General features: G+C 48.4%; 1 protein-coding gene and 1 non-coding gene across 2 annotated transcripts in view; both read right to left on the reverse strand.

Moving 5' to 3' along the window:
• The window catches only part of SLC25A37 (solute carrier family 25 member 37), a 48,007-nt gene that overhangs the window by 20,559 nt on the left and 4,301 nt on the right, over positions 1 to 23,147 (reverse strand). The gene's annotated exons all lie outside the window — the stretch shown is intronic.
• Positions 2,832 to 3,049, reverse strand: LOC127552675 (small nucleolar RNA SNORD17). The gene has a single exon (XR_007951530.1). It is a non-coding gene; the product is annotated as a small nucleolar RNA SNORD17 (small nucleolar RNA).

Here is a 23,147-nt window from a genome sequence, read left to right on the forward strand (position 1 = left end):
GGAGAGGCACGTGTGGATCGGTGCACATCCATGTTTACACACACATGTACACACACACTCACACACACACTCATACACTCTTACTCTCACACTCACACACTCACACACACACACACACACACACACACTCACATCCTTCACAATAAATACCATCCCAACCCAAAGCCTCAACAGAGCCAGGTACTCCTATAAAGGTAACCACCCCTCTGGGACACCAAATTGGGCCCGCTGCTCAGAGGAGCCTTTGGGAGGGTCTGGGAGCTGCCCGCTGACGTCCTCTGTCCCAGTCTGCCTTCTCAACACTCACCCTGTGAGCTTGCAGTCAATGTTAGGGAACAAATGAGAGGAAGAGCCAGAATCATGAGGTCCCTGAATCCTGGAAGGGTCCTCAAGGCCCCGGCCCTAGCCCTGGAAGGGCCTCAAGGCCCTGACTCTAGCCTTGGAAGGGCCTCAAGGCCCCGGCCCTAGCCCTGGAAGGGCCTCAAGGGTCCCAGTTCTAGCCTGGAAGGGCCTCAAGGGTCCCAGCTCCAGCTCTGGAAGGGCCTCAAGGCCCCGACTCTAGCCCTGGAAGGGCTCTCTTTGTAGAGGAGAATACCACAGGCCCAGACTCACAGGGCCAGGAGTCAAATCCAGCTCCCTTTTGACTTCAGGCTGCACACTTTTATGACCCTTTACCACTATTACTTTGTTACTATTGCTAATAATAATAACTGGCACTTTTCCTGTATTTTCAAATTTACAAATACTCCCCCCAGACTCCTTTAGGGGCCCCACAAGCCCCTTGCCCCTTTACAAAGGAGGACACCCAGCGTCAGGGTCGGGGATGGGATTGACACCCGGGCCCAGACTGCCCGCAGGCCCAGCACTCAACCCTCAAGGTCCCTCCAGATTGCAGACACCGCTCTTGGACATTTTTCAGATGAGCCAAGTCTGAGGCTCAGCCCAGAGGCCCCGGCTCTTAAGCCCCCGGAGTCGGGCCGGAACCCCAGCTCTCCACACGACTCCCCACCAGCCCCGGAGCCTCCTTTGGAAGCAAATCCCCAGCCCATGATTGAGGGATCCTGCCATCGGTGCCAAACCTCCCTGGCTTTGCCCAGAGCTCCCATGCCCACCTATTATATCAGTAATAACTGGGTCTGCCATGTCTGGCTGGGACCCTGGGCACGGAGCCTTCTTTCTCTTGTACACCTGAAGTCACCAAGGCCCAGAGAAGAAATCTCCAAATCACCCCTCGATATCATCCCTCCTTTCATTGCCCTGGACACGTCCCCTTCCTGGGCCTCAGTCGCCACCCTGTAAACTGAGGGGGACTGGGCTAGTGCACCTACTGTATAGTCTCTTCCAGATCCATCCTAGTCAAGCCTTGGGCACCATAGGACACAGACTGAACCTCTGCCTGCCTCAGTTTCCTCATCTGTAAAAATGGAGATGATAGCCCCTCTCTTAAAGGGTTATCATGAGGATCAAATGAGGTAATCATTGTAAATGGGAGCTATTATCATCCTCACCATTATTATTAAGGCTCTAAGCCCCTCTCGGGCTTAGAAAAAGTGAGGAGAAATGGGGTTTGGAGTCGAGAAGATCTAACGTTCAAGTCTTCCCCGGCACACTGACTCGTGTCTGTGACTTTGGGCCCATAATTCCCTTCTCCTGGGGCTGCTCCCCTATAAAACGAAGGGACTGGACCCCACGCCCCTTTCGGCTCTAAATCTGGGGTCCAGTGAAATCTCAGGTGGGGACCCCGTCCCACATCCTGGCAACCTGCTCTTCACAAGGCAAATAATCCCTCCCCACTCAGCCCGGCTTGGGGGTTTTGATCCACCTTTTCAAATCTGTTGGGTCTGATGGTGGGGACAGGGGAGTTTGGAATTAGAGGTGGCCCTGAAAGCTGAATGGGAAAACCGGACCAACAGCTGAGGCCTCGGAGGGAGTCCGGCAGCCGGAACGTCCTCCCGCCCCACGGTGCCGGCCCGCTGGCCCACTGGCAGGCTAGCCAGACGCTGGAGTCCAGTAAGAGGGAGTTCCCTAGATCAGAGCAAACCGGGCACTTGCTTAGGGACGACTTCCAATATTTGCACAATACTAAATGCTTTACATAATGTTCAACGATTTGCATACTGGGAAGGCAAGGAAATCACAGGAGCTGAGCATCTCCTCCCACACCCCCATAGAGGAAGTTCAGAAGAGGAAAAGGAAGGGAATAACCCCGGGTAAGTCCCCTACTCAGTGCCGGGCACATAGGAAGCAAAGAAAGGCAAAACGATGGTGTCCACCCTCCCCGAGAGCTCGGCCAAGTGGGCAGGGCCATCTGAACCAAGGAAATGGGGAGAACCTCAGGATAAGGGATGTTAATGCTTCATCCTTGCAACCTTGAGTCTATGGATGTCATCCCTGCCTTGTGCCTTGGTTTCCTGCCCATCTCTTCTGGAGTGTCTCTACTCCACACTTGGAGCAGGATCACTCCCATGGAGTTCTCCGGGGGAGGGAAAGGGCCGGCAGAAGGGGGATTTATCTAGAGAAATCCGTAGCCCCACACTTGGCAGCCAGCAGAGAGTGGCCCAAGATCACCCTTCTTGGCCACGGACCAATAGCCCTTCAGGAAGGGAAAAGAAGGAACAGGTTAATCATTACAAGGCACCACAGCCTTCAGAGGGTCAACAAACTTTGCCTCCCTCCTGATGAGTCCTCCGGCCAGACGTCACACACTACCTGAACCCCCCTGGCAGCCGGCCCTTCCTGAAGAGCCCCCGGAGCTCCTCCATGAGGACCAACCCGAGGCCGCCCTCGACTCTCCTGGCTGGGCTCTCTGCGGTTCAGAAATCGCCTGGCACGTGATCAGACCACCAGCCTCCATCTCAGCCCGAGGGGATCCCAAACAGAAGGGGTGCCATCTTGGCTGCCACTGTCCCAATCCTGACGCAGGCCCCACCCACCCACTGTCCCCAGCAGAAGCTGAAGACCACAGGACATCCGCTGGCCACGAATTCAGAGCCAGAGGGCAGACAGGGCCGCATGCTTGGAGAAAGGATGGACGTCTTCATCACTTTACAAGTCAGGGCCTCTGATCCAAGGGCCAAAGGAGAGAGCCCAGATCTACCTTCAAGGAAGGAGTCAGTCACTCAACTGGCATTTATTTGTTAAGGACCTACCTATATCCCAATAAGACATTTATTTGTTAAGGACATATCTATATCCAATAAGACATTTGGTAAGGATCTATCTATATCCCAATAAGACATCTATTTGGTAAGGACCTACCTATACCCCTATAAGACATTTATTTGATCAGGACCTATCTATATCCCAAATAAGACATATCTATATCTCAATAAGACATTTGTTAAGGACCTACCTATACATTTATTTCCTAAGAACCTTCCTATATCCCAATAAGACATTTATTTGTTAAGGACATATCTATATTCCAATAAGACATCTATTTGGTAAGGATCTACCTATCCCCCCCCCCCCATAAGACATTTATTTCGTAAGAACCTTCCTATATCCCAATAAGACATTTATTTGTTAAGGACCTACCTATATCTCAATAAGACATTTGTTAAGGACCTACCTATATCCCAATAAGACATTTATTTGTTAAGGACATATCTATATCTCAATAAGACATTTGTTAAGGACCTACCTATATCCCAATAAGACATCTATTTGGTAAGGACCTACCTATATCCCTATAAGACATTGATTTGGTCAGGACCTACCTATATCCCAAATAAGACATATCTATACCTCAATAAGACATTTGTTAAGGACCTACTTATATCCCAATAAGACATCTATTTGGTAAGGACCTACCTATACCCCTATAAGACATTTATTTGGTAAGGACCTTCCTATATCCCAATAAGACATTTATTTGTTAAGGACATATCTATATCTCAATAAGACATTTGTTAAGGACCTACCTATATCCCAATAAGACATCTATTTGGTAAGGACCTACCTATACCCCTATAAGACATTGATTTGGTCAGGACCTACCTATATCCCAAATAAGACATATCTATACCTCAATAAGACATTTGTTAAGGACCTACTTATATCCCAATAAGACATCTATTTGGTAAGGACCTACTTATATCCCAATAAGACATTTATTTGGTAAGGACCTTCCTATATCCCAATAAGACATTTATTTGTTAAGGACCTACCTATATCCCAATAAGACATCTATTTGGTAAGGACCTACCTATACCCCTATAAGACATTTATTTGGTAAGGACCTTCCTATATCCCAATAAGACATTTATTTATTAAGGACATATCTATATCTCAATAAGACATTTGTTAAGGACCTACCTATATCCCAATAAGACATCTATTTGGTAAGGACCTACCTATACCCCTATAAGACATTGATTTGGTCAGGACCTACCTATATCCCAAATAAAACATATCTATACCTCAATAAGACATTTGTTAAGGACCTACTTATATCCCAATAAGACATCTATTTGGTAAGGACCTACCTATACCCCTATAAGACATTTATTTGGTAAGGACCTTCCTATATCCCAATAAGACATTTATTTGTTAAGGACATATCTATATTCCAATAAGACATCTATTTGGTAAGGATCTACCTATACCCCTATAAGACATTTATTTGGTAAGGACCTTCCTATATCCCAATAAGACATTTATTTATTAAGGACATATCTATATCTCAATAAGACATTTGTTAAGGACCTACCTATACCCCTATAAGACATTGATTTGGTCAGGACCTACCTATATCCCAAATAAAACATATCTATACCTCAATAAGACATTTGTTAAGGACCTACTTATATCCCAATAAGACATCTATTTGGTAAGGACCTACCTATACCCCTATAAGACATTTATTTGGTAAGGACCTTCCTATATCCCAATAAGACATTTATTTGTTAAGGACCTACCTATATCCCAATAAGACATCTATTTGGTAAGGACCTACCTATACCCTTATAAGACATTTATTTGGTAAGGACCTTCCCATATCCCAATAAGATATTTATTTGTTAAGGACATATCTATATCCCAATAAGACATTTGGTAAGGATCTACCTATATCCCAATAAGACATCTACTTGGTAAGAACCTTCCTATATCCCAATAAAAAAAGCAAAGAAGTCTCCATTCTCCAGGAGCTCACAGACCATTACAACTTTCCTCCACCCATATTTCTAGAGTGTTTTACAGCTTAAAGTAGAATATAGGAATCCCCGTGGCAGCTTGTAAGGGCTGTTCTAATGCTCACCCACCAACTCAGAGAGAGGGTGGGAGTAGATTGTTCCCAAGCAGCCGATTTGGGGTGAGAAATAGGTAAAAAGAAGAACAGAGGCTAGCTCTCAGTGACCTTGGCCATGGCCTGGCCCGGAAGATCTTATTTCACTTCACAGCCCTCTCCCTCCAAGTCCATTATAGTGCAGCCAAACAAGCCTTCAAGTCCTTTCACTTACACAACTCTTCAGCATTTCCCATCTCCAGGCCTTTGCCCAGGCAGTGCACCCAGCCTGGAGTGCACTCTCTTCCCAATCACTTCTCAGAGTTCCAGATCCTTCAAAGCTTAGCTCAATGAACAATCTAGGGGATTAGGGAGTCAGGAATATCTGAGTTCAAGTCTAGTCACACTCACTAGCTGTGTGATCCTGGGCAAGTCACTTAACCACTTTGGGTTGCCAAATGGCCAAAGAAGTAATGGTGGTCATAAGGAAATTCTATTTATAAAACACTTTGCCACCTCAGAGCACCATTTCAAGGCTAAGTGATTTCCCTACCTCCTGTTCCCTATGACTATTCCCTAATTCCCCAATCTATCTGACATCTATTTTTTTTTTTTAACATTGTATATATACAGTCTCCCTGCTAAACTGTGAGCCCTTTGAGGAATGGAACCGGTCTACTGCCTAGCATACCATGGGTGTTTAATAAATGTGCACGGATCGATCCTCGCTGCCCTCCCCCCGGTCCCAATGCAGCAGAGATCACTCTCAATTGTCCAATTTTAAACTCCAAGAACTGGAAGGAAACCCAAGCTTCTCAGCTCAGGAGAAAAAAGCTCCAAGGTCTCAGTGGACCCCATCTGAATAAACATTTTATCGAGCCCCTAGAGCTTCAGAGGGATGGGGAAATCAAAAGACAAAGAGTCTCCTGAAGATGACACCGGCTTACAAAGTAAAGGTAGTTCCCATGGGGACAGAGGCAAGATGCCACCCTAGGGTACTAACAGGTAGTTCATCAGAAAAGGTCAACTCAAGGAGGATTAGAAAGGGCTTTAAATGGCAAAGAGGGAAGCCAGTGTTTTCATCCTGAGGCACCTGGGAGCCATGGGAGATTCCTGAGCACTGTCACTATCAGTCTCGATCTTTAGGAATATTAACTTGGCTTCTGTGGGAAGGTGGGAAGGTTGGAGTTGGAGGCAGGGAGAATAACTGAGAGACAAATGCAATGCTTCCAGAAATAAGTCATAAGATCCTGAGCCCGAGTCATGAGTCAAGAGAAGGGGACTAATGGAGGGAGGGAGAAAAGGAGGTAAGGAGGAACGGAGAGGGGGATGGCGGACGAACAATCGGAAGGCTGGGTGGAAGAGAGGGAGGAGAGGAGGGTTTTTGAATGTCCTGAGCCACTTCCCGCCAATCCATGGGGTCAGAGCTTTCTAAGCCCCTGCTCTGAGTTCTTCCCAACAGACTCCAGCTGCTTCCCATTGACTACTGAATATAGACATTCTGATTCCGGCATTCAAGGCTCTCTACAAGCTGTCTCCCTTTCAGGTCTTCTCACATTACAAAGCCAAATTGAGTTACTCACTATCTCCCATTCTTGTCCTGCCTTTTCCCATATCCGGACTTTCGCTCAAGTGTCCTCCATCCTTGGAACCCACCTAGATCCTGGGTTAAGTCCCAACTTGGACGACACCCTCTCCACAATGACTTCCTTGATTTAGGCTTCAGCCTAAATGAAAGGGATTCCCTCCTTCCTACCATTTTTTCCAATACTTTGCCGGGTCTCCTGCTCTGGCAGCCTCTTGGATCACACCCAGTGGCTTCTGTCCAAATTTTTCCTTATTTGACCATAAGCTCATGGATCAATGTCAGTGTATATCTTTGTATCCCTAGCAGCACCAATACAAGCTGTCTTATATGCAAGCTTGTTACACAAGCTAAAGAGTGACGAGGTAATTCACACGGATGCTGAAAGGGCTTGAGAGTTTTTCTGTGCTGATATAGTAATGCACAAATCAGTATGAAAATCTGACAGTTTCGTCTGTCACCCTAGAGAGCGAGGAGAAAGCAGGACAGGTACATAATACATATCTTTGTATCCCCAAAACCCGACACAATGTATCTTACATGCACGTCTGTTAAACAAAACTAAAGAGCGACATGGTGATTCACACGGATGCTGAAAGAGCTTGACAGTTTTTCTCAGCTGATACAATAATTCACAAATCAGTATGAGGATCTGACAGTTTTGTTTGTCACCTAGAAAGTGAGGAGATAGCAGGACAGGTATAAAATATATTATATGTATATACTATAAACCTTTGTATCCCCCAGATCTGACACAATGTATCTTACATGCACGTCTGTTGAACAAAGCTAAAGAGTGATGTGGTAATTCACATGAATGCTGAAAGGGCTAGACAGTTTTTCTGTGACTCAGAATTTGACAGTTTATCCACCGGAGAGTGAGGAAATACCGGGACAGGCCATCGAGGCCATCAAGAACTAACCAGAAGCCACTCTCGAAATCTAATCTCCTTTCTCCCACTTTATGATGAGGAAACCAAGGCTCGACAAATAATTCATCCAATGTCACATAGCTACTTTAATCCTGCCTCAGATGGTAACTAGCCTATGTAGCTCTAGACAAATCACTCTGATCCTCAGTTTCTTCCTCTATAGAATGGGAACAATAAAACACTTACTTCCAAAGGGTTATCTTGTTTTTCTTTTTGTATCTCCAACATCAAGGGCAGTACCTGAAACACCAAAGTCATTTAACAAATGCTTGATGAGTTCTAGTTAGCAGATGCCCAATACCTTCAAACTCGTTCCAAGCAGTCATCACCAACAAATGTTCCAAGGGCAGACAGGAGGACAAGTCGGGTGCTCTGGGCTGCTTTTTCCTAGGCCGGTCTTTTCTCATCCTCTGGCAGCTTCAGGGTTACACAAACATCTCCCATAATCCTCCCTGGCCCCCTCACCCATCTTCCGCCAAATCGCTTGGAGCTGCCTGCCAGAAACCTGTTTTCAATTAAAATCATCTTCCAGTAAAAACCACATATTCTGAGTGAATTTGGATTGTTCCGGAATCAGTCTAAAGGAACTCTGGGAACTTTCTATGAAGAAGTGGCTGTGAGAGTGAATCAGAACTCCCCTGGACAGGGCATCCCACAACTCACCTACCAAGGGAGGCTAAATACTATCCTGACAAGACACCCCAACGAGACAACAGAGAAATCCACACTTAACCAATCCCTGAAATGAGAGGCTAGGGGTGGCGTCAAAGGATCTGAGTTCAAATCTGACCTCACACATTTACTGGATGTGTGACCCTAAACAAGTCACTTCATCTCTCTCAATACTTCAGTTTCCTCATCTGTAAAATTAAGGAGCTAGATTAATGTAATAGCTTCTCAATCACCTTGCAGGTTTAAATCTAAGATCCTGAAGCTTAGGTTCGAAAGCGAGGGCTGCCTTTACACAGTGGGCGAGTCACTGGCCATCTCAGAGCCCTCAGCTTCCCCTCATCTGCATAGAGGAAGAATTCCGGCCGGACTTGAGTGTGTCGGAGCCCCCGCTAACAGTCCCGGGTCTGGGAGCTGGCTGGAGCTGCTTCCCAGGCTGCTGCCAGGCTCCAAGGAGAAGCGCCACATGTAGGCGCTCTCACTCCCACTGAGGCCTCAGCCCAGGGGATACGGGAGCCAAGGGCCCCATTTCAATTTTACTCCCAGCCTTGAGGAAGGCCGAGGAGAGAAACGGGAATCCCAGCGGTCGGCTCCAAAGCGGAAAATCAGACGCCAAATTCTCCAGAGGAAATCCCAGAATTAGAAACAAGGGTGGGCGCAGGAATGCTCTAGAGGGGATCTCATTTCCCAGATGAGGAGACTGGAATCTAGGAGCCCAATGACTCATCCAAGAGCATCCAACCTAACAAGTCAGTAGGCAGGCTTCCAGGCAGGTGCTCTGGCCACTAAGCCAGGCCTGAACAGCAGTTTTCAAAAGGAGGAAGAGGATTGAGGACTTAGTTCTGCCTAATCTGCTGGGCCGAAGAGTTATTAGTCAGCAAGTTTGTCAGAAGGCAAGGTTCAAGCATGTTGAGAAAAGGGAGAGAGGAGAGAAGAAGAAAGGAAGGAAGGAAAGGAGGAAGGGAAGGAGAAAGAAAGAGAGGAGAGGGAGGAAGAGAGGGAGGGAGGAAGGGAGGTAGGAAGGGAGGCAGAAAGGAAGGGAGGCAGAAAGGAAGGGAGGTAGAAAGGAAGAGAGGAAGGAAGGAAGGAAGGAAGGAAGGAAGGAAGGAAGGAAGGAAGGAAGGAAGGAAGGAAGGAAGGAAGGAAGGAAGAAGGAAAGAAAGAAAGAAAGAAAGAAAAAAGAAAGAAAGAAAGAAAGAAAGAAAGAAAGAAAGAAAGAAAGAAAGAAAGAAAGAAAGAAAGAAAGAAAGAGAAAGAAAGAAAGAAAGAGAAAGAAAGAAAGAAAGAGAGAGAGAAAGAATAAAGAAAAAAGAAAGAAAGAGAAGGAAGTGAAGGGAAAGAAGAAAGGTGTAAAAAAAAAAAAAAAAAAGGGGGGGGGGAAGAGAGGGAGGGAGAAAAATGGCTCCCTGGCCTCCTGAACAACTCAGGGGCTTTAAATCTTGGACCAGAAACGCTTGCTTCCATCCCCACCACACTCTCACCCCAATCAGGCCGTTTATGAAATTCAAGCCGCTCTCCCGGCCACACGATGTCACGCTGACCTTCTCCCTGAACAGCTGGGCGTTGTCAGAAGCCCCGCTCGGCCCACACGGGCCCGGCCGCCCCCTCCCCACAGGCGATACCCGGCCAGCTCAGGCCTGTGGCAGGGCAGCCTCCAAGCCCCTCCGGGTTTCGTCTTTTCCAAGGCGGGCCCGCTTCTGGGCATCTGATACGCCAGGCTGGGCACGAAGGCCAACAAACAAGCCTGAAATAAAAACCCGTGGCGGCTCAGCCTTGGATCCAGTGTCAGGGCCAGCGGGAGGTAACAGGATGTGGCTGGCACCGAGACCTCCCCTCCCCCACAGTTCTCTCAGGCAGCACTGAACTGAATTCAAATCCCCATGAGGCACCTCCTAGCTGTGGGACCTTGTGCGTGTCCCAGAAGAGCTCCGAGATTCAGTTTCCCCATCTGTAAAAAGGGAACAAGAATGGCATCCCCCTCCAAAGGCTTAAATCATATCACGCATGTAGAGCCAGGCCCGAGAGCTCTGACTGTTTCCATTAAGAACTGTCACCAAAGCAGCTCAGCCGGGTCACTGGGCCCTGCCACCAGCCTTGATGCGCCAGAAGGAACCGGTAACGTGCTCTCCCTTTTCTATGGGGCATCTTGTACAAAGGCAGCGCCCGTCCTCCCAGCAGCCCTATGGGGCAGGCAGTCCCATCTTACAGATGAGGAGACTGAGACCCAGATAAGTTGAAGGACTCATGCAGGATCACAGAACCTGCGCGTGCCTGGGGTGGGATCTGGCCGGCACTCCGTTCACTATTGCGAAGGCCTTGGATTCTAGGAGAGGACTAAGGGTCACTATGAGATGCCCGTCTCTGGAAGTCAGCCCCCCTCCCCAAGGACAGCCGGGACACTGGCGAGCTCTCCGGAGCCACCTCCCGACTCCTCTGAAAGGCGCGCCCCACACAAGCCGGGCCCCCTGCGCGCAGAGCCCCCCTGCCCACAGCCCCACCGGCACGGGAGCCACCCTGATGCCTGCAGCGTTCTTGCTCACCCCTCGGGGTCTGGCTTCTCCCGGCCAGGGCCCCTCACCCACATCTCTCGGGGCGGCCCCGAGATGCCCGGAGTCAGCCCGGCCACTCTCACGGGAGGTAGCTGGGAAGGAGAGGAGAGCCAGGGAGAAGGGTCCAGGTGAGCTCCCTCCACCTTGCCCTGCAGAAGCGAACCAAACAGGCTACCCTGCCCGCGGCCAGCCCTTACGGGTCATCTGCTTGTTGCTTGTTGACTGAATGAACCTCTGGTGACTTCAGGGGAAGGAGGAGGGAGTTCCAGCAACAACTCCTCCAAGTTTTCTGTTTCAGTTGAAAGAGGGCTACAAGGTGGACATGTCCCAAGATCCTCGAGCAAAATGGACCCATCCCAAGACCCCCAAAGCAAGGTGGACATGTCCCAAGACCCTTGAGCAAGATGGACCCATCCCAAGACCCCCGAGCAAGGTGGACACGTCCCAAGACCCTCGATCAGGGTGGACATGTCCCAAGACCTTCGATCAGGGTGGATATGTCCCAAGATCCTCGAGCACAGACTAAGCGGTGAAGGGACCTGATTCAGCAAAAGACACCATCTTTTTCCTGGTGAACAGGGAGAGTGAAGGTGGAGGCAGAAGAGGAAAGTCAAATGGCATGTCTAAAACCACAGTGCCACTAAGTCTCAAAGGTGGGATTTAAAGCCAGGGCTCTTTATAAAACACTGCATCAAGCTCCACCCACCCCCACCCCACATCACAAAGGGTGATTCCTTTCCAATATTCAAGTGGAGGGAGCCCTCTCCCACTGGGCCTCAGGACAGCTCGCTGACACAGGCAGCAGCGGCGCAGCAGCGGCACAGCAGGCGACCGGTGCCCATCTCTCTTCTCACCTTACAGGTGAAGGATCCACCGGAGCCTGAGGCTCACCGTCCCTTGGAGGCCACAGAATCTAGCCCCCTCACTTTGAGGCCGGGGAGTTTAAGGGTCTCATCTGTGATCACTCGGGTACTAATCATCGGGGACGGGACTCACAGGGTCCCTTGCTTCTTCCCCATCCTCTCCCTCCCTTCAAGGTCATCTTCTTCAACCTCTGGGTTTCCCAATGTGACTTGCAGTTAAGTCAGGTTCAAATCCCAGAGCCACCGTCTGCGGATCCGGTGCCAGGCCACGGCTAAGTTAAAACCGGCCCCTTCAGAGAGAGCTTTATGATTTCCAAAGTGTTTTCTGGCTGGTCCTTCACAAGATCTGGAGCATTGAGGGGGCAGAGTGGAGGGGCCTGGGCCTGGGGTCGGTCCAAATCGGAGCTCAAATACACTTAGCCTCTACCTGCCTCATTTTCCTCATCTGTAAAATGGGAATCACCCTAGAATCTACCTCTCAGGGCTGTTTCCTCCAGAGTAAAATGGAGATAACAGCATCTACTTCCTAGTGTGGTTGGGAGGATCAGCTGAGATAATATCTGTAAACTGCTTCATATAGTGCTTGGCGCAGAGTAGGTGCTTAATAAAAATTATGCCTTTTTACTGTGTGGATGAGGAGATCTCCAAGCTTAAAATCGTGCCTCCCTGGGGCTCAGGGAGGGTATTCTGCCTCCCACTTCTATCCAGTCCCAGGGCAATTGCAGCGTACCGGGACCAGGGGCCAGGTTTGGAAGCTCGGCTCGGCTCCTTACTGTCTCGGGGAGACTCTGTGGCCACCAGAGTCCTCCTCTGTAACATGAAGGAGAGCGGGGGGCAAGTCAAAGGTCTCCGAGTCCATGTGACTCACAGCCAGCCGGGCAGGAAGTCACCTGAGGGCCCCGACAGCCAATGGGGCAGAAATGTTTGTGGGCCATCTACCCAGCATCCTGACCACACTAAAGCTCAGCCCCTCGGGCCCAGAACATCCAGTCATCTTTTCAGCACAAGGAAGAGGCGGCCGAGCCAGCTATCCACAAGCATTGATTCCACGCCTTCTTTGTGCCAGAGAATGGGCGAGAGCAGGGCAGGGGTCCAAGAGCCCACAGGGGACCGAAGCAGGGAATACTGCAGTTGGGGCTCTGAAAAGGGGGCAGGAAACCAGCGTTTCCTCTCACCTCCTCACTGTCCACTACCGCCTCCTCTCAAAGCCCATCCCAAAGCCCATGACAGTCGGCGCTTGGTGAAATCCACTTTGGTGTCCGAGAACTGTGCCGTGTCCTCTGAGGGCAGGTCCTGGCTCCCTTCCGGGTTCTCTTATGAGATAAGAAGTCAGGGGCTAGTTCATTTTCATCTCTGAACCCCCCACTGGATACCACAGTGTCTAGTAAACAGCAGGTGCTTAATAAAGGAAGGCTGAAGCAAACTAAATTAAAACCCAGTTCTTTTCCCCAGACTTGGCACAAAGCTCTGAACCCAGCAGAAAAGCTGAGTAAATGCACCTCCTCCCTTCGTACAAGCGGGGGGCTATGGGTGGGGAATACTCCATATACCAGTCAGACCTGGCTGCTGGGGTAGGTTAGTTTACTGAGCTCTCTTCCTCAGTTCTTTTTTATTCATCCAAGACATAGCCTGGGTGGGGCTAGAGAATGAACAGTTGTAAATGAAGGTATAAAGAAAGCAAAAATTACCCAGCCCCACCCTGTCGGAGCTTCAGGGTTTGGCCAGGCTGGCCTCGATTTCCCCTTAGGATAGATTGACCTCGACCCTGGGAGGGTGGGAGCCCAAGGCCAAACCAGACCCACACACAAGATCCGTCCCTTCCTGTGGACCAACCCCAGCCAGATGTTGCACAAATTGGCCAGATGTTGCACAAACCTGCTCGCCTGGTTGGGCAAGAGACCCCACCCTGCTGAGACTTTCCCCAATGTCCACACTTTAGTTTGTTTATCCAGAAAACACTTTGAGGCAAGAAAAAGAAAAACAACCCAGAAACTACTACGTCTAAGAGAGGGGATGGCTACCAGCCCGTTTGGAACTGGGGGGTGGGGAGCAAGAAGGGAGAGAAGGAACAGAAAGAAAGAGGAAGAAAAGGGGGAGGGACGGAAGGGGACAAGGACAGGAGGGAGGGAAAGGAAAGGGGGAAGAAGGGAAGGAGGGAGGGAAAGGGAAAATAGAGGGGAGAATTAAGGAGGAAGTAGGCAAGAGGGAAAGGGGGGAGGGTACACAGAAGGCACAGAAGGAAGGAGAAAGGGAACAAGGAGGGAGCAGGGAGGGAGAAAGAAGTAGGAAAGGGGCCAGGGGAGAAAGGAAAGGGGCTTCTGTGTTTGCGTTTTTAAGGCTATTCATGGCGGCCCACATGAGTTCCCACAGTGACTAATCTTGGCAAACAGAGAGATTGGGATTGGCAGGCCTCTGGGCAAGAGGACCATGAAGCAGAAAGTGCCAACTCGATCTGGGAAGGATCTCAGAAATAACCTACCTCTTTCATCTTACAGAGGGGGAAACTGAGGCTAGGGAGGGGAAAGCGTTTGCCCCTGATCCTCCCAATTCCAAATGGCTCTTTTTGCTCCACAGGTTCCCACTCCCTTTGTTGTCCCTCCCTCTATATTCCAGCCAAAGCACTCCCTTGTCTCCCACTGCCACCTCCAGGCCTTTGGATCTACCTTTCCCCTTCTTCCTCTCCCCCTCTGGGGACCAGCATCAACTCCCATGTGTTTACTTCTCAGCCTACACAAATGATTCCCAGACTAAGACATCTTGCCCCTCACCACGGGCCTCCTGGACCCTTCTTCCTGCACACGCGTCCCATGGGCACCTCACTCCCCAAATATCCAAAACAGAACCCGGCATCTTTCTCCAGCCCTGCCCCCTCTTCCAAACCTTCCCCTTTTTCTGTTGGATGCACTGTCACCTTCCCAGGATGACCTCAGTTTCAAAATCCCGGCATTCCCCAGAACTCATTCTCCCTCCCCTGATGAGCCCAATCTTCGCCCTCCACAGGCCTTTTGCATCTGACCCCCATTTCTCTCCTCTCAAAGCTGCCAGCCAGGCCCAGACTATTACAACGGCCTCATCTACCTCCCCCACGAACACAAATATCGTACAAAGGAGCGCTTTCTGTGCTGGCAAAGAACTGGAATTAAATGGCTGAACAAGTCACGGTACCTCACATGATGGAATATTATTATTCTATACGATAAGCAGGACGCTCTCAGAAAAACCTGAGGAGACTTATTTGAATGGGTGCAAAGTGAAGCGAGCAGGACCAGGAGAACGTTGTAGACAGCGGCAGCAATGTGGTCACATGATCAACTGGGCAAAACTTCGCTCTTCTCTGAAAGGCGGCAACGCAAAACAATTCTGAAAATGCTCCCCACCTCCACAGAAAAAACTCAGGGAAGCCGAGTGCAGATCCAAGCATACTTGGTCAACTTTTTTCTTGTTCTTTTGTCTCTTTTCTTTTGCAAGAGAACGTAATCTGAACATTTTTGCATGATTGCACACGTCATGTACAATTTAGAACAAACTGTCTTCTCAAGGAGGAAGGAGGAAAGGAAAGAAAAATATTACTGAATATATTAAAAACTGCTTTTCCATGTAAATGAGAAAAAAAAAAATCGATATAAAAGCATTTGTCTCCCTAACTCGGATCTCTCTCCACTCTAGTTGAGACCCTCATCACACCCAAATGTGCAGCTGGGGACAGAGAGAACAACAACACTCTTCTTAAACTGGACAGCTTGGGTTCAAACCTTTGCCCTGACTCAGTATCCTCATACCTTAGGGCAAGTCCCGGCAAACCTCTGGGTCGCCATTCGTTCATCTATAAATCTGGGGGAAGGTCACACTAAATAGCCTCCAAGGTCCCTTCTAGCTCTTATTTAAAATGGCTCCTTAGCAAATATCCACAATAAGCCTGAAGGTGACTTAAACTATTGGCAAGTATCTAATGAGCACCTACTATGTGCTGGGTATATGATTATGAAGGCAAAAAATAAAGGAGGTCAGAGGTGAGTGGGGGATTCACATCCCACTGTCAAAGGGCAAGGCCACCATTCTGAGGGGCAGTTTTCCATTTCGAAGGTTAATCAGCTGCCTATCTGCTGAGCTTCATGACAAGCCTGACAGCACAGATGATGTCATCAAAGGCCCCAAAATATCCTGTTCAGAAGCATCAGCCCTGGTTTTCATCAGAGCGAACAGGCAGCAGGACAAAGACCGAGCCTGGAAGTGAACACCAAGGGTTCTAATTATGGCTCTCCCTGAATAAGCTTTTTATCAGAAAAGGAAGGAAAAAACAAAGTGTGGAGAGATAACAACCCTATTTGTTTGGCCAACCCAACAGCTGGTTTTATGAAAGCAACTCACAACTCGAAAATGATTCAATCTCAAAAGCGTGGATTAAGCACCTACTATGTGCTGCCAACAGTGAGACATCTATTCCCTGTCCTTCGAGAAGCTTTGGCTTCTATAAAAAAATCAACCTGTGAGGTTACAAGTTCAAAGCTGGAACGGAACTTAAGAGATCATCAATTCCATCAATTCCAATTCCCCTCTTTATAGAAGGGGAAACTGAGGTAAGAAGTTCACTCTATTAGGCACCTAAATGGCCCAGTGGATATAGCACTAGGCTTAGAGTCAGGAAGATATAAGTTAAACTATGAGCTAGCTATGTGACCCTAAGCAAATCACTTTACCTCTGTATCCACCTCTGTAAAATGGGGATAACAGCACCTATTTCCCAGGGTTGCTGTAAGGATCAAAGGAGATAATAAGTATAAAGGTAGCCTGGGACCTGGCTCAGAACAGACAGATAAATAAATGCTTATTTCCCCCTTCCCAACCCCACTTTATAAAAATTGGTGTTAAAATACAAAAATAAAAGCAAAATTAAACATGGTGTGTAAATATCATGGAAACCAGTGTGAACCCCAAGAAGAGTGGAGAAAATGTACCTCCCTTCTTTCTTGGCAGAGCTGAAAGGAGTAGACTATTGTTCTTTCCAAAATCCCATGGGCCGAGAGACTAAACACCCAGCAAGGATTCTGGAGAGATTTCTGCACTTGAAATGTGGAGTCTACGATCTTCCCTCTCAATAAAGACTTTTACTCTTCTCCTTTACATAGGAAAGAAAGAAACACTTATTAAGCACTTACTATATGCTTTTCACTGTGCTAAGCACTTTTTAAATATGATCTCACTGGATGGATCCTCACTAGATGCCATTATTATTTTATTTAACAGCTGAGGAAACTAAGGCACAGAGACAGAGAGACATTAAGGGGCTGACTAATGTCAGACAGTAAGTATCTGAGGCTGGATTTGCAAATCCCCCAAGGTTTGTACATAAAATTTTATCAACACAGGCTATTACATCCAGAAGGGTCCTCAAAGATCTGTAAGCTTTGAGGGCTGAGACTGCTTCAATTTTTCTATTTCCCCTGTGCCTAGCACTGTGTGTTGCCCAGAAGAACAGATCTTTAATGAATGTTTATTGATTGACTAATACAATAACAACCTTAAGAGGGAGGCCAACTGAGACCCAGAGAAAAATAGTACGTGGCCAAGAGGACACAACCAGCAGTGGCCAGTGGGGGGCCCATCCTGAACCACTGATCTTTTCACTAAAGCACGCTGTATCTGAGAAGACCCAGAAAGTTACAGTTCAGCTGTGCCCTCCCTGCCTGGTAGACTCAATCAACCATTTCCCCCCTACAATTTATTCTCAAGGACTTAGAAAAAGAGGCAAGACCTGCCCACCTGATAGGCAGGTTTCAATTTTCAAGGTCTCTTTTCAACTGTTCCCTTTTCATGATTACTTCCTCTGTCTCTATCTGTCTGTGTGTGTGTGTACGTCTATATGTCTGTCTGTCTGTCTGTCTCTCTCTCTCCTCTTAAAATCAGCCTCCCTTCTCCTCTCTGCCCAGGAGAATGCTGGGTATGGAATACTTCATATACTGATTGATTTTAACATGCTTCTTTGAGTGTTTTCCTCAAAAAGAATGGTTAACTGATGAAGGATGGAAAAGGTTATAGTCAGATTTGTTTTCCCCTAAAAATCTAGAGTTCATTATTTTTCAATGACAAGGGATAGACAAAGAAGGTCCCACCTGGTTCCAACAGGAAGCCAAATAAGTCACTGAACTGAGAAGTCAGAGATCTGGATTCAAATCCTGAACCCCAGGCAGACTACAGAATCACAGAAGGAAAGGGAACCTCAGATTGTCCCTTCTCCCTCCATCCTCCACTTTCTAAAGTCCGAGGCTGGCCACCATACTCCCCACCCCCTCCAATTCTCACCTGTACTGTGGAATCAACTCCTCCGGCTCCCTCGAGGGAGCAAGATCAACTACAAACTCTTCTTTTTGGGAATTCTTAGAACTTAGCTATGTTTCCTAAAGAGAAGGATATCTCAATCAGGAAGGGCTGAGTTCAAATCCAGCCTCCAACACGTCCTGGCTCTGTGATCCTGGACAAGTCATGTAGAATTTCTCAGAGTCCCCCAAACAATTCCTGGTAGAGGGAGTTTTCAACGTTGTTTACATATGGAAAAGAATGTAATGTAATAGATGGGCAATAGTCTTGGAGGGCAGAGACTCCTGTTTGTCAAGTATCCTCAGCACCTAGCATAATGCCTGGTATACAGCAGGTGCAAACTAAATTCTCACTGAGGAATAAAGGCAAGCTGCCTCCCTCCACTCATCATCACCCCATCTCAGATCTCACTCTGGGGGCTGCCAGGATGGAGACACTTGGCTAGGAGAGTGTGGCTCAATGCAGAGCACCTTGGGCATGGCACTTACCATTAATCAGCAAGCATTTATTAATCGCCTTCTATGTACCACCCACTGACTAGCTGTGCGCCTCAGAATCAGTCATTCTTCCTCCATGATCCTGTTTCCCCGTCAATAAAAGGGAGACAACACTACTCCCAGGGTGGGTGTGGGGTCCAAGCTTTGGAATGTTGTATTTGTCTATCGTTATTACTATTTGTCATTTCTACCACTTGTTATGTTATTTTCTGTAATTATAGGAGAGAAGGACCTGCAAGGCTTCCCTAAGACACACCGTCTGAAGGAGTAGGGAAAGGAGCTCCTCATCGCTGAGGTATCCAAGCAGAGATAGGCAGGAGGCTGGTAGGATTCTTGTTTTGGGTGAATGGATCAGATGACGGGACAGAGAAATCAGCAGATGGGAGTCCCCAGGGAAGCCCCGCTCTCTGGGGTACGAGGGCCTGGGAGAACCACACCTGAGCACCCAGGGGGGAAAACTTTCTGTAGAAAATCAGGGGCAAGATCCCACAAACCTGGAAAAGGGACTAGACTCGTGGGTGCACAAGCCTACTGCTGGTGGTTGCCCACCGCACCTCTGGACCTCAGCTGCCGCTTTGGGGAAATGAGAGAAGTTGACTCTGAGTCAGCACTACTGGAGACACAGAGAGAGACATATAGAACACACACACACACACATCTCTATATACACATGTGGGTATTACATATACTCATGGATATATGGCTGAGTATACTGGTGGCTGTTGCCCTTCGAACTGAAGATTACCAAAATGACATCATATGTTGGGGTCAGGGGTCCCCTATGTCCCACCGTGGCTGATCACGCTCACAGCTCTGAGGTCGAGCACAAACAGTTCCCATGAATACCTGGAGTGGAGCTGTCTCTACATTTGCACATTTTGTGTTTCTTTTGAATTACTGCAACGATGTATATACACACATACACCCCCGGGAAGTCGGAGAAAAACAAGTCATTCAATCATAGGCAGGCATTTATTAAACCCTATTATGCACGGTACAGCCTTCTGTGGCTCTGATACAAAGACAAACAATGAATCGGTTTCTGCCCTGGAGGAGCTTACATTTTGATGGGAGGGGCAGCCATATATATGTATATATATATATTTATGGGGGGTAAGGGGGGTGTGCCAAGAACTGGAAACAAAGTGAGTATGAACTGGGAAACTGACAAAACCTAGCCCGGCATGTGGACCTAATGGCCCCGGGCAGCCCACGAGACCTCTTGCTGGGCTGGGCGGGTGCTGAATGAAGGGAGTGGTGCTTCTGGAGAGCAAGACCCACAATTACCGCAGTCAGGTGAAGAGCTCTAACAGGGCTCTGTACTCCAAAGAATAACCATCATTAAGGCCCAGAAAACAGACTGAGGAGGCCAGGGCTCCCTTCTCCTGCCAGAGAGGAGTAAAACCCCCCAGTTAGAACACTGTATACACTCTCAGACCAAAACAACTGGATGGGGCGTAACTGTTTCTCTTCATTACTGGGAAGGATTCCAGCAACTTTAGGGCTCTGTACTCCAAAGAATAATCATCTCTATCATTTATACACAGCAACAACAAGACTATACAAAGATCAATTCTGACGGATGTGGCTCTCTTCAACAAAGAGATGATTCAAACCACTTCCAATGGTTCAATAATGAAGAGAGCCATTTACATCCAGAGAGAGGACTGTGGGAAATGAGTGTGGACCACAATAATAGAATTTTCACTTTCTGTTACTGTTTGCTTGCATTTTTGTTTTCCTTCTCGGGTTTTTTCTTTCTTTCTAGACCTGATTCTTCTTGTGCAGCAAGATAACTGTATAAATATGGACAAATACATTGGATTTAACGTACACTTTAACATATTTAACGTGTATGGGACTACCTGCCATCTAGAGAAGGGAGTCGAGGAAGGAGAGGAAAAGTTGGAACAGAAGGTTTTGCAATGTTGAAAAATTATCCGTGTGTATGTTTTGTTAAAAAATAATAATAACCATCATTAGGGCCCACCAAACAGACTAAGGAGACTAGGGGCTCCTTTCTCTGGCCAGAGAGGAGTAGAAACCCCAGGGTTAGAACACTGTATACACTCTCAGACCAAAACAATGGATTGGGAATCACTGTTTCTCTTCATTACTGGGAAGGATTCCAGCAACTTTATGGGCATTAGAAACTTCCATCTAAGGAAACTCCTTCTAAAGGTACAGATAGCATCTCCTCTGCAACCCACCAGTCCAAGGTCCCTGGGCACAAAGGGCTTGCCCAAGCTTCCACAGGCAGTATGGCTTTCCTAAGAGCAGCCCCCTCACCACTACTGCCTCTCCTAAAAGCAAAAGCCACGGACAAATTTCATTTTTCAAATGCCAGGTCATCATGCTGAGTGATTTGTCATCTGACTCAAATCCATGATCTGCCAGCCTGGGGCCTGAGGAAGGCCAGGAATCCACCCCGTGTATTTCCCAAACCACATGCCATCCACGCGTATCGTACTGACTTTCTATCCCAGCACTATCACCACTTCCAGACAAACCCTCCCCGCTCACTCCAGAAACTGTTTCTGAATTCTGCCCCTGAGTTCCAGCCCTCATCCCCCACGGTCCCTTCTTCCCCAGATTTGGAGTTAAAGCTACCAGGTGACCTCGGGCCTCATCCCTCAAATAAGGAGAGTTTGGTCTGGCTGCCCTAAATCCCCCTATCTCAGGGACATACCACATATTGAAAGAACCAAGCACAGAGTTTTCTGTCTCTCCAAATCTTGGCTCCTTCCAGTGTCACAAATAGGATATATCAAAACTAAAGAGATAAAATAAAAATAAAGGAGTAAGGGGGAAGAGAAAAAAAGCCTGGGGGAGGGGGAAGAGAACAGAGAATTGGAATAATTTTGCTCCAAACCTGGAAACCTGGGGCCTGGCTCAGGCAGCATTTTGTTTCTGCAGGGGCAAAAGGGCAGAAAGGATATACTCCCTCCCCAACATCTGATTCACCAGGGCTGAAAGCTTTGTATCATTGACCAGCATTGGCTCCAGAGGCAGTGGAGGAGGTCAGAGGCCATAAATTCAAATCTCTAACACTTAGCTCCACAACAGAAATCACGAAGACTATGCTTGTTACCTAAGTGACTTTGGTCATCATCTGTCAAATCATGAAAACAAGAGGTGCTGAAGGTCCCTTTAGCAGAGGGAGTGGAGAGCGCGTGAGAATTCATGGCACCTGAAGCTAGATGGGACTTCACGAGACCAATTCCCCTTCACTTTACAGATAGGGAAACTGAGACCTAAGCAAAGAGGGAAACTGAGACCTAAGCAAAGGAAGGGCCTCTGAGGAACAGGAAAAGGAGTGAGATTCCCGGCCAGGTCTTGGAACTCCCAAGCTTCCATTTCCTCTGTACTGAAGCCCCATGTGGGAGGGACAAGTCAGAGGGTTCTTCAACCCATCCCTCCGGGTCAGGGGAGGGGGAGGCAACTGGGGCAGGAGGAAAAAGGGAGGGAAGCGCCATGCTGGGAGAGCCCGTCTGCCCTCTGGCCCGGCCGCCCCGGCCACGGCTGGGTCTGGGGACCGGCACGGACTCCGGGTGGTATGCCTAATCTGCTTGGAATTTCCTCCTCCACCCACCTGGCATTCTTGCCCCACTCTCCTAACTCCTGGCTTGGAACTGCAGGGCCCACCATCCAAACTGACACCCCTGGCCCCGAGGAACTCTGGGCAACACCTAAAGGTGCTCGCCCACCCCCTGGCCCCGGGGGGGGGAGGGGGGGCCCTGGAGGAAAATTAAGAGCTTATGAGGACGTGGAGGGTAAACTCAACCATGACCCCAAGTGGGCACTGCCCAGCCCCGGGCCAACTGCCCAATAATAACAGATTATATCTCCATTCACCCCATCTGACCCTCACAAACCTCTGAGGCAGAGCCAAGCATTTGTCCCCACTTTACAGATGAGGAAGTTGAGGTTCACAAATTGTAACCAGAGTCACCCAGACATAGAGTGACTGAGGCGAGATCAGAACCCGTGGGTTAGAAGATCAGAGAGATGCAATACCAGAGGGAACCTTGGAAACCATCTAAGCAACCCCTTCATTTGTGGGGGTGGGTTTGGATTTTTTGAGGCAATTGGACTTAAATGACTTCCTCAGCATCACACAGCTAGTAAGTGTTAAATGTCTGAGGCTGGATTAGAATTGGGATTCTCCTGACTCCAGGGCTGGCGCTCTATCCACGGAGCCATCTAACTGCTCCCCAAACCCCTCATTTAACAAAACTGAGGGAAGGGGGAGCTGTGGGAAAGGACTCAGAGGGAGAGGGCAGAGAGGGAAGGCTCTGGGTTCCAGGAACCGAATCATCAGCTGTGCTGGAGGGGGAAGGTCCCTCAGGACCAGAGACACCAGAGTCTCCCTTCGGGCCCTCGCCAGCTGAGCGAGGCCGGGCAGCTCACTACTTTTCTTTCTCAGCCTCCTCATCTGTAAAACTGGGATGGAAGTGGCAACCATCGGCCTCCCGGGGTCTTTGTGAGGATATAATGATCATGGCTGCCC

Source organism: Antechinus flavipes, chromosome 2 (genome assembly GCF_016432865.1).
Source record: "Antechinus flavipes isolate AdamAnt ecotype Samford, QLD, Australia chromosome 2, AdamAnt_v2, whole genome shotgun sequence".
Classification (NCBI taxonomy): domain Eukaryota; kingdom Metazoa; phylum Chordata; class Mammalia; order Dasyuromorphia; family Dasyuridae; genus Antechinus; species Antechinus flavipes.